This window comes from Oncorhynchus keta, unplaced genomic scaffold (assembly GCF_023373465.1).
Source record: "Oncorhynchus keta strain PuntledgeMale-10-30-2019 unplaced genomic scaffold, Oket_V2 Un_contig_15825_pilon_pilon, whole genome shotgun sequence".
In the NCBI taxonomy this organism is placed as follows: Eukaryota; Metazoa; Chordata; class Actinopteri; order Salmoniformes; family Salmonidae; genus Oncorhynchus; species Oncorhynchus keta.
This window is the reverse complement of record NW_026279539.1, coordinates 141,801-153,845: the sequence shown is the minus strand read 5'-3', so window position 1 is coordinate 153,845 and position 12,045 is coordinate 141,801. Positions and strand designations below refer to the sequence as shown.

Genomic DNA, 12,045 nt, shown 5'->3' with positions numbered 1-12,045 from the left:
CTCACCTGGGAGGTCAGAATCAGACCTCTCACAATAAGAGGGAGGTCAGAATCAGACCATTACAGGGAGGTCAGAATCAGACTTACTCAGGTCAGAATCAGAGTCTGTAGGGAGGTCAGAATCACACCTCAGGGAGGTCAGAGACTCAGACCTTCACAGAGTCTGTAGAACAGATCAGACCTCCAGGGATCCTCAGAATCTAGACCTGGGACTCTCACCTCTCAGACAGTGAGGTCAGAATCAGACAGGAGGTCAGAATCAGACAGGGAGGTCAAATCTCCACTCAGGTCCTCAGACAGGGACCTGAGACTAGTCTCACCTCTGAATAAGAGTCTGTAGAACTGTCAACATCTCCACTCATCCTCAGTCTAGACCAAAGACTCTCACCTCTCAATAAGAGTCTGGAACTGTCAACATCTCCACTAAGAGTCTAGACCTGGGACTCTCTCACCTCTCAATAAGAGTCTGTAAACATCTCCACTCATCCTCAGTCTAGACCTGAGACTCTCACACCTCTCAAAGAGTCTGTAGAACTGTCAACATCTCCACTCATCCTCAGTCTAGACCTGAGACTCTCTCACCTCCCAAAAGAGTCTGTAAAACTGTCAACAAAACACACATCCTGACAAGACCTGAGACTCTCTCACCTCTCAATAAGAGTCTGTAGAACTGTCAACATCTCCACTCATCCTCAGTCTAGACCTGAGACTCACTCACCTCTCAATAAGAGTCTGTAGACATGTCAGCAACACAGACATGGTAGCAGACTGTCAACATCTCCACTCAGCACAAGAACATGGTAGCACAACAACATGAGACTCTCTCACCTCTCAATAAGCTGTCAACACAACTATGAGAGTCAGAACTGTCAACATGGTAGCACTCAACATCAGCAACACAACATGGTCACCACTCAACAAGAGTCTGTAGACAACAACATGTCAGACATCTCCACATGAGTCTGTAGAACTGTCAACAACATGGTAGACCTGAGACTCTCTCACCTCTCAATAAGAGTCTGTAGAACTGTCAACATCTCCACTCATCCTCAGTCTAGACCTGAGACTCTCTCACCTCTCAATAAGAGTCTGTAGAATGTCAACATCTCCACTCATCCTCAGTCTAGACCTGAGACTCTCTCACCTCTCAATAAGAGTCTGTAGAACTGTCAACATCTCCACATGGTCCTCAGTCTAGACCTGAGACTCTCACCTCTCACATAAGAGTCTGGTAGAACTGTCAACATCTCATGGCAACATGGCAGCTACACAACATGTCTGTAGAACTGACAACATCACTCGCCTCAGTCTAGACATGGTAGCACAATAAGAGTCTGTAGAACTGTCAACATAGCACAACAACTCGTCTCAGTCTAGACCTGAGACTCTCACCTCTCAATAAGAGTCTGTAGAACTGTCAACATCTCCACTGACAGTCTAGACCTGAGACTCTCTCACCTCCCAACAAGAGTCTGTAGAACTGTCAACATCTCCACTCATCCTCAGTCTAGAGTCTGAGACAAATCATCTCACTAGACAACTCACAAAGAGTCTGTAGAACTGTCAACAACAACATACCCAAATGTACTGACCAAGACAAGGCTTCCAAAAGAGGCTGTAGAACAGGCTGGTCAGACATCTCCACTAGTCTAGTTTAGATCTTCACCTCTCAATAAGAGTCTGTTTGATTTGTCAACATCTCCACACATCCTCAGTCTAGACCTGGGACTTGGGGAACCTCCCACCTGAGTCTGTAGAACTGTCAACATCTCCACTCTATAAAACACACCTGAGACTCTCTCACCTCTCAATAAGAGTCTGTAGAACTGTCAACATCTCCACTCATCCTCAGTCTAGACCTGAGACTCTCTCACCTCCCAATAAGAGTCTGTAGAACTGTCAACATCTCCACTCACCTCTCAATAAGAGTCACTCATCCTCAGTCTAGACCTGAGACTCTCTCACCTCTCAATAAGAGTCTGTAGAACTGTCAACATCTCCACTCATCCTCAGTCTAGACCTGAGACTCTCTCACCTCTCAATAAGAGTCTGTAGAACTGTCAACATCTCCACTCATCCTCAGTCTAGACCTGAGACTCTCTCACCTCTCAATAAGAGTCTGTAGAGCTGTCAACATCTCCACTCATCCTCAGTCTAGACCTGAGACTATCTCACCTCCCAATAAGAGTCTGTAGAACTGTCAACATCTCCACTCATCCTCAGTCTAGACCTGAGACTCTCTCACCTCTCAATAAGAGTCTGTAGAACTGTCAACATCTCCACTCATCCTCAGTCTAGACCTGAGACTCTCTCACCTCTCAATAAGAGTCTGTAGAACTGTCAACATCTCCACTCATCCTCAGTCTAGACAAGGTGCATCAGTCGTAACATAACATTACTGTTGGGTTAGGCCCTGTTGGGGTTTAACCAATACGTACGTATTCCTCTTTGCTCTCTTCACCCAGAAGCTTACAGTGAGGTAAGAACCTAAGACAACGAGACAATGAAGAGATCCGCATGTTGTCTGGGATTGGGTGACCCACAGACAAATGATAAATTATAATTGTTGATGCCTGTTTTCCAACATGAAGACGATCCACATGCTCCTGACGCTCTGACATATTCCCTGTATTCTGAAGAAGAGAATGACATGTAACTTTGCTAATAAATGCTGACCCAGATAAGATAATTTCCTGACAGGAACAGTCGAGGGCTGGTTGGACACATATTCTTTCTGGGTCATGGACTGTGTCTGAAATGGCTCCCTTATATAGTGCATACGTCTCTGGTCGAAAATAGTGCACTCTATAAGGAATAGGGTGCCATTTTGGACACGACCATGCAGTCCCATGACATAGCCCCCCCCTCCCCTCCCTCCTCCACTCCACTCCTCAACACCTCACCCCCCTTCTGTCAAGAGAGTCAGGAGGCTTTCCATGGAAACTGTGAATCCATCCTGTCATATCCTCTGGTCTTACAATATGGTACAAAGGTAGGCTGAACTAATGGCCTATATTGTAATTACTATACTGTGATCTTGTTACATGGTTTAAGGTCACTGTCAAGGTCAGCTAGTGAAACAGAGGTACTTGTAAGTGTACCCAGGAACACAGACGATTAACTACATCCTATAGTCAGGAAATATAACCTCGAATCCAAATAGAATTCCTCAATTCAAAAGACCATTTATTCTTATGATGCAATGCATGGGGCGGCAGGGTAGGCTAGTGGTTAGAGCGTTGGACTAGTTACCGGAAGGTTGTGAGTTCAAACCCCCGAGCTGACAAGGTACAATTCTGTCGTTCTGCCCTGAACAGGCAGTTAACCCACTGTTCCCAGGCCGTCATTGAAAATAAGAATGTGTTCTTAACTGACTTGCCTGGTTAAATAAAGTTAAAATTAAAAATGTAGAAAACGTTTGAGGCGACTTTGCTTTAGGTAATGCTGCCCTGCGTGACACATGGAAACAAACCGAAACAGCCAGGCAGTCAATCCACTTTGTTTTGACCAGACACATAATGAGTCTTCAGGGACATGCTAAGGGGTGGAAATAGCTAATGATTCATGCCATACTGTTATACCATTCTGCATGTTACAAGGTTGCATGCGTCAACTGTTCCACGTAGAGAATGGCTCGAGGAAAGGCTGCTGAAGGAGGGTTGGTATCAGTAATGACTGCTGCTGAAGGAGGGTTGGTATCAGTAATGACTGCTGCTGAAGGAGGGTTGGTGGTATCAGTAATGACTGCTGCTGAAGGAGGGTTGGTGGTATCAGTAATGACTGCTGCTGAAGGAGGGTTGGTGGTATCAGTAATGACTGCTGCTGAAGGAGGGTTGGTGGTATCAGTAATGACTGCTGCTGAAGGAGGGTTGGTGGTATCAGTAATGACTGCTGCTGAAGGAGGGTTGGTATCAGTAATGACTGCTGCTGAAGGAGGGTTGGTACCAGTAATGACTGCTGCTGAAGGAGGGTTGGTATCAGTAATGACTGCTGCTGAAGGAGGGTTGGTATCAGTAATGACTGCTGCTGAAGGAGGGTTGGTATCAGTAATGACTGCTGCTGAAGGAGGGTTGGTATCAGTAATGACTGCTGCTGAAGGAGGGTTGGTATCAGTAATGACTGCTGCTGAAGGAGGGTTGGTATCAGTAATGACTGCTGCTGAAGGAGGGTTGGTGGTATCAGTAATGACTGCTGCTGAAGGAGGGTTGGTGGTATCAGTAATGACTGCTGCTGAAGGAGGGTTGGTATCAGTAATGACTGCTGCTGAAGGAGGGTTGGTATCAGTAATGACTGCTGCTGAAGGAGGGTTGGTATCAGTAATGACTGCTGCTGAAGGAGGGTTGGTACCAGTAATGACTGCTGCTGAAGGAGGGTTGGTATCAGTAATGACTGCTGCTGAAGGAGGGTTGGTATCAGTAATGACTGCTGCTGAAGGAGGGTTGGTACCAGTAATGACTGCTGCTGAAGGAGGGTTGGTGGTATCAGTAATGACTGCTGCTGAAGGAGGGTTGGTATCAGTAATGACTGCTGCTGAAGGAGGGTTGGTATCCAGTAATGACTGCTGCTGAAGGAGGGTTGGTATCAGTAATGACTGCTGCTGAAGGAGGGTTGGTATCAGTAATGACTGCTGCTGAAGGAGGGTTGGTATCAGTAATGACTGCTGCTGAAGGAGGGTTGGTGGTATCAGTAATGACTGCTGCTGAAGGAGGGTTGGTATCAGTAATGACTGCTGCTGAAGGAGGGTTGGTATCAGTAATGACTGCTGCTGAAGGAGGGTTGGTAACAGTAATGACTGCTGCTGAAGGAGGGTTGGTATCAGTAATGACTGCTGCTGAAGGAGGGTTGGTATCAGTAATGACTGCTGCTGAAGGAGGGTTGGTATCAGTAATGACTGCTGCTGAAGGAGGGTTGGTATCAGTAATGACTGCTGCTGAAGGAGGGTTGGTATCAGTAATGACTGCTGCTGAAGGAGGGTTGGTATCAGTAATGACTGCTGCTGAAGGAGGGTTGGTATCAGTAATGACTGCTGCTGAAGGAGGGTTGGTATCAGTAATGACTGCTGCTGAAGGAGGGTTGGTGGTACCAGTAATGACTGCTGCTGAAGGAGGGTTGGTATCAGTAATGACTGCTGCTGAAGGAGGGTTGGTACCAGTAATGACTGCTGCTGAAGGAGGGTTGGTGGTATCAGTAATGACTGCTGCTGAAGGAGGGTTGGTACCAGTAATGACTGCTGCTGAAGGAGGGTTGGTATCAGTAATGACTGCTGCTGAAGGAGGGTTGGTACCAGTAATGACTGCTGCTGAAGGAGGGGTGGTATCAGTAATGACTGCTGCTGAAGGAGGGTTGGTATCAGTAATGACTGCTGCTGAAGGAGGGTTGGTATCAGTAATGACTGCTGCTGAAGGAGGGTTGGTATCAGTAATGACTGCTGCTGAAGGAGGGTTGGTATCAGTAATGACTGCTGCTGAAGGAGGGTTGGTACCAGTAATGACTGCTGCTGAAGGAGGGTTGGTATCAGTAATGACTGCTGCTGAAGGAGGGTTGGTACCAGTAATGACTGCTGCTGAAGGAGGGTTGGTACCAGTAATGACTGCTGCTGAAGGAGGGTTGGTATCAGTAATGACTGCTGCTGAAGGAGGGTTGGTATCAGTAATGACTGCTGCTGAAGGAGGGTTGGTATCAGTAATGACTGCTGCTGAAGGAGGGTTGGTGGTATCAGTAATGACTGCTGCTGAAGGAGGGTTGGTATCAGTAATGACTGCTGCTGAAGGAGGGTTGGTATCAGTAATGACTGCTGCTGAAGGAGGGTTGGTATCAGTAATGACTGCTGCTGAAGGAGGGTTGGTATCAGTAATGACTGCTGCTGAAGGAGGGTTGGTATCAGTAATGACTGCTGCTGAAGGAGGGTTGGTACCAGTAATGACTGCTGCTGAAGGAGGGTTGGTATCAGTAATGACTGCTGCTGAAGGAGGGTTGGTGGTATCAGTAATGACTGCTGCTGAAGGAGGGTTGGTACCAGTAATGACTGCTGCTGAAGGAGGGTTGGTATCAGTAATGACTGCTGCTGAAGGAGGGTTGGTATCAGTAATGACTGCTGCTGAAGGAGGGTTGGTGGTATCAGTAATGACTGCTGCTGAAGGAGGGTTGGTATCAGTAATGACTGCTGCTGAAGGAGGGTTGGTATCAGTAATGACTGCTGCTGAAGGAGGGTTGGTACCAGTAATGACTGCTGCTGAAGGAGGGTTGGTGGTATCAGTAATGACTGCTGCTGAAGGAGGGTTGGTATCAGTAATGACTGCTGCTGAAGGAGGGTTGGTATCAGTAATGACTGCTGCTGAAGGAGGGTTGGTATCAGTAATGACTGCTGCTGAAGGAGGGTTGGTGGTATCAGTAAGGAGGGTTGACTGCTGCTGAAGGAGGGTTGGTATCAGTAATGACTGCTGCTGAAGGAGGGTTGGTACCAGTAATGACTGCTGCTGAAGGAGGGTTGGTGGTATCAGTAATGACTGCTGCTGAAGGAGGGTTGGTACCAGTAATGACTGCTGCTGAAGGAGGGTTGGTATCAGTAATGACTGCTGCTGAAGGAGGGTTGGTACCAGTAATGACTGCTGCTGAAGGAGGGTTGGTACCAGTAATGACTGCTGCTGAAGGAGGGTTGGTACCAGTAATGACTGCTGCTGAAGGAGGGTTGGTATCAGTAATGACTGCTGCTGAAGGAGGGTTGGTATCAGTAATGACTGCTGCTGAAGGAGGGTTGGTACAGTAATGACTGCTGCTGAAGGAGGGTTGGTTAATGACTGCTGCTGAAGGAGGGTTGGTATCAGTAATGACTGCTGCTGAAGGAGGGTTGGTATCAGTAATGACTGCTGCTGAAGGAGGGTTGGTATCAGTAATGACTGCTGCTGAAGGAGGGTTGGTATCAGTAATGACTGCTGCTGAAGGAGGGTTGGTATCAGTAATGACTGCTGCTGAAGGAGGGTTGGTACCAGTAATGACTGCTGCTGAAGGAGGGTTGGTGGTAGTAATGACTGCTGCTGAAGGAGGGTTGGTATCAGTAATGACTGCTGCTGAAGGAGGGTTGGTATCAGTAATGACTGCTGCTGAAGGAGGGTTGGTGGTATCAGTAATGACTGCTGCTGAAGGAGGGTTGGTATCAGTAATGACTGCTGCTGAAGGAGGGTTGGTATCAGTAATGACTGCTGCTGAAGGAGGGTATCAGTAATGACTGGCTGAAGGAGGGTTGGTATCAGTAATGACTGCTGCTGAAGGAGGGTTGGTGGTATCAGTAATGACTGCTGCTGAAGGAGGGTTGGTGGTATCAGTAATGACTGCTGCTGAAGGAGGGTGGTGGTATCAGTAATGACTGCTGAAGGAGGGTTGGTATCAGTAATGACTGCTGCTGAAGGAGGGTTGGTGGTATCAGTAATGACTGCTGCTGAAGGAGGGTTGGTATCAGTAATGACTGCTGCTGAAGGAGGGTTGGTGGTATCAGTAATGACTGCTGCTGAAGGAGGGTTGGTACCAGTAATGACTGAAGGAGGGTTGGTATCAGTAATGACTGCTGAAGGAGGGTTGGTATCAGTAATGACTGCTGCTGAAGGAGGGTTGGTGGTATCAGTCAGTAATGACTGCTGCTGAAGGAGGGTTGGTATCAGTAATGACTGCTGCTGAAGGAGGGTTGGTATCAGTAATGACTGCTGCTGAAGGAGGGTTGGTATCAGTAATGACTGCTGCTGAAGGAGGGTTGGTACCAGTAATGACTGCTGCTGAAGGAGGGTTGGTATCAGTAATGACTGCTGCTGAAGGAGGGTTGGTATCAGTAATGACTGCTGCTGAAGGAGGGTTGGTATCAGTAATGACTGCTGCTGAAGGAGGGTTGGTACCAGTAATGACTGCTGCTGAAGGAGGGTGGTATCAGTAATGACTGCTGCTGAAGGAGGGTTGGTATCAGTAATGACTGCTGCTGAAGGAGGGTTGGTAATGACTGCTGCTGAAGGAGGGTAAGTGACTGCTGCTGAAGGAGGGTTGGTATCAGTAATGACTGCTGCTGAAGGAGGGTTGGTATCAGTAATGACTGCTGCTGAAGGAGGGTTGGTATCAGTAATGACTGCTGCTGAAGGAGGGTTGGTATCAGTAATGACTGCTGCTGAAGGAGGGTTGGTATCAGTAATGACTGCTGCTGAAGGAGGGTTGGTGGTATCAGTAATGACTGCTGCTGAAGGAGGGTTGGTATCAGTAATGACTGCTGCTGAAGGAGGGTTGGTATCAGTAATGACTGCTGCTGAAGGAGGGTTGGTATCAGTAATGACTGCTGCTGAAGGAGGGTTGGTACCAGTAATGACTGCTGCTGAAGGAGGGTTGGTATCAGTAATGACTGCTGCTGAAGGAGGGTTGGTATCAGTAATGACTGCTGCTGAAGGAGGGTTGGTACCAGTAATGACTGCTGCTGAAGGAGGGGTGGTGGTATCAGTAATGGCTGCTGCTGAAGGAGGGTTGGTATCAGTAATGACTGCTGCTGAAGGAGGGTTGGTGGTATCAGTAATGACTGCTGCTGAAGGAGGGTTGGTATCAGTAATGACTGCTGCTGAAGGAGGGTTGGTATCAGTAATGACTGCTGCTGAAGGAGGGTTGGTATCAGTAATGACTGCTGCTGAAGGAGGGTTGGTATCAGTAATGACTGCTGCTGAAGGAGGGTTGGTGGTATCAGTAATGACTGCTGCTGAAGGAGGGTTGGTGGTATCAGTAATGACTGCTGCTGAAGGAGGGTTGGTACCAGTAATGACTGCTGCTGAAGGAGGGTTGGTGGTATCAGTAATGACTGCTGCTGAAGGAGGGTTGGTATCAGTAATGACTGCTGCTGAAGGAGGGTTGGTATCAGTAATGACTGCTGCTGAAGGAGGGTTGGTATCAGTAATGACTGCTGCTGAAGGAGGGTTGGTGGTATCAGTAATGACTGCTGCTGAAGGAGGGTTGGTATCAGTAATGACTGCTGCTGAAGGAGGGTTGGTATCAGTAATGACTGCTGCTGAAGGAGGGTTGGTGGTATCAGTAATGACTGCTGCTGAAGGAGGGTTGGTATCAGTAATGACTGCTGCTGAAGGAGGGTTGGTGGTATCAGTAATGACTGCTGCTGAAGGAGGGTTGGTACCAGTAATGACTGCTGCTGAAGGAGGGTTGGTATCAGTAATGACTGCTGCTGAAGGAGGGTTGGTATCAGTAATGACTGCTGCTGAAGGAGGGTTGGTGGTATCAGTAATGACTGCTGCTGAAGGAGGGTTGGTATCAGTAATGACTGCTGCTGAAGGAGGGTTGGTATCAGTAATGACTGCTGCTGAAGGAGGGTTGGTGGTATCAGTAATGACTGCTGCTGAAGGAGGGTTGGTATCAGTAATGACTGCTGCTGAAGGAGGGTTGGTTGGTATCAGTAATGACTGCTGCTGAAGGAGGGTTGGTATCAGTAATGACTGCTGCTGAAGGAGGGTTGGTATCAGTAATGACTGCTGCTGAAGGAGGGTTGGTATCAGTAATGACTGCTGCTGAAGGAGGGTTGGTGGTATCAGTAATGACTGCTGCTGAAGGAGGGTTGGTATCAGTAATGACTGCTGCTGAAGGAGGGTTGGTATCAGGGTTGAAGTGGTATCAGTAATGACTGCTGCTGAAGGAGGGTTGGTATCAGTAATGACTGCTGCTGAAGGAGGGTTGGTATCAGTAATGACTGCTGCTGAAGGAGGGTTGGTATCAGTAATGACTGCTGCTGAAGGAGGGTTGGGTACCAGTAATGACTGCTGCTGAAGGAGGGTTGGTATCAGTAATGACTGCTGCTGAAGGAGGGTTGGTATCAGTAATGACTGCTGCTGAAGGAGGGTTGGTGGTATCAGTAATGACTGCTGCTGAAGGAGGGTTGGTATCAGTAATGACTGCTGCTGAAGGAGGGTTGGTACCAGTAATGACTGCTGCTGAAGGAGGGTTGGTATCAGTAATGACTGCTGCTGAAGGAGGGTTGGTATCAGTAATGACTGCTGCTGAAGGAGGGTTGGTATCAGTAATGACTGCTGCTGAAGGAGGGTTGGTGGTATCAGTAATGACTGCTGCTGAAGGAGGGTTGGTATCAGTAATGACTGCTGCTGAAGGAGGGTTGGTGGTATCAGTAATGACTGCTGCTGAAGGAGGGTTGGTATCAGTAATGACTGCAGCTGAAGGAGGGTTGGTACCAGTAATGACTGCTGCTGAAGGAGGGTTGGTAACAGTAATGACTGCTGCTGAAGGAGGGTTGGTATCAGTAATGACTGCTGCTGAAGGAGGGTTGGTATCAGTAATGACTGCTGCTGAAGGAGGGTTGGTGGCAGGGTATCAGTAATGACTGCTGCTGAAGGAGGGTTGGTGGTATCAGTAATGACTGCTGCTGAAGGAGGGTTGGTGGTATCAGTAATGACTGCTGCTGAAGGAGGGTTGGTATCAGTAATGACTGCTGCTGAAGGAGGGTTGGTATCAGTAATGACTGCTGCTGAAGGAGGGTTGGTATCAGTAATGACTGCTGCTGAAGGAGGGTTGGTATCAGTAATGACTGCTGCTGAAGGAGGGTTGGTATCAGTAATGACTGCTGCTGAAGGAGGGTTGGTATCAGTAATGACTGCTGCTGAAGGAGGGTTGGTGGTATCAGTAATGACTGCTGCTGAAGGAGGGTTGGTATCAGTAATGACTGCTGCTGAAGGAGGGTTGGTATCAGTAATGACTGCTGCTGAAGGAGGGTTGGTGGTATCAGTAATGACTGCTGCTGAAGGAGGGTTGGTATCAGTAATGACTGCTGCTGAAGGAGGGTTGGTATCAGTAATGACTGCTGCTGAAGGAGGGTTGGTGGTATCAGTAATGACTGCTGCTGAAGGAGGGTTGGTATCAGTAATGACTGCTGCTGAAGGAGGGTTGGTATCAGTAATGACTGCTGCTGAAGGAGGGTTGGTATCAGTAATGACTGCTGCTGAAGGAGGGTTGGTAGCAGTAATGACTGCTGCTGAAGGAGGGTTGGTATCAGTAATGACTGCTGCTGAAGGAGGGTTGGTGGTATCAGTAATGACTGCTGCTGAAGGAGGGTTGGTACCAGTAATGACTGCTGCTGAAGGAGGGTTGGTATCAGTAATGACTGCTGCTGAAGGAGGGTTGGTGGTATCAGTAATGACTGCTGCTGAAGGAGGGTTGGTATCAGTAATGACTGCTGCTGAAGGAGGGTTGGTGGTATCAGTAATGACTGCTGCTGAAGGAGGGTTGGTATCAGTAATGACTGCTGCTGAAGGAGGGTTGGTATCAGTAATGACTGCTGCTGAAGGAGGGTTGGTATCAGTAATGACTGCTGCTGAAGGAGGGTTGGTGGTATCAGTAATGACTGCTGCTGAAGGAGGGTTGGTATCAGTAATGACTGCTGCTGAAGGAGGGTTGGTATCAGTAATGACTGCTGCTGAAGGAGGGTTGGTATCAGTAATGACTGCTGCTGAAGGAGGGTTGGTATCAGTAATGACTGCTGCTGAAGGAGGGTTGGTGGTATCAGTAATGACTGCTGCTGAAGGAGGGTTGGTATCAGTAATGACTGCTGCTGAAGGAGGGTTGGTGGTATCAGTAATGACTGCTGCTGAAGGAGGGTTGGTATCAGTAATGACTGCTGCTGAAGGAGGGTTGGTATCAGTAATGACTGCTGCTGAAGGAGGGTTGGTATCAGTAATGACTGCTGCTGAAGGAGGGTTGGTATCAGTAATGACTGCTGCTGAAGGAGGGTTGGTATCAGTAATGACTGCTGCTGAAGGAGGGTTGGTATCAGTAATGACTGCTGCTGAAGGAGGGGGTTGGTATCAGTAATGACTGCTGCTGAAGGAGGGTTGGTATCAGTAATGACTGCTGCTGAAGGAGGGTGGTATCAGTAATGACTGCTGCTGAAGGAGGGTTGGTATCAGTAATGACTGCTGCTGAAGGAGGGTTGGTATCAGTAATGACTGCTGCTGAAGGAGGGTTGGTGGTATCAGTAATGACTGCTGCTGAAGGAGGGTTGGTATCAGTAATG

The 12,045-nt window shown here is 48.1% G+C and overlaps 1 long non-coding RNA gene across 2 annotated transcripts; it reads right to left on the bottom strand.

Annotated features, from left to right (window-relative positions):
- Window positions 1–1,011: 1,011 nt before the first annotated feature.
- On the bottom strand, window positions 1,012–2,314 carry LOC127919121 (uncharacterized). Of its 2 annotated transcripts, none has more exons than XR_008101991.1 (3): window positions 2,175–2,314; window positions 1,965–2,104; window positions 1,012–1,074 (listed from the first exon to the last, which is right to left on the bottom strand). It is a non-coding gene; the product is annotated as an uncharacterized LOC127919121 (long non-coding RNA). The 2 variants fall into 2 exon arrangements; XR_008101990.1 differs by lacking the exon at window positions 1,012–1,074 and adding an exon at window positions 1,811–1,873.
- Between the last annotated feature and the right edge of the window lie 9,731 nt (window positions 2,315–12,045).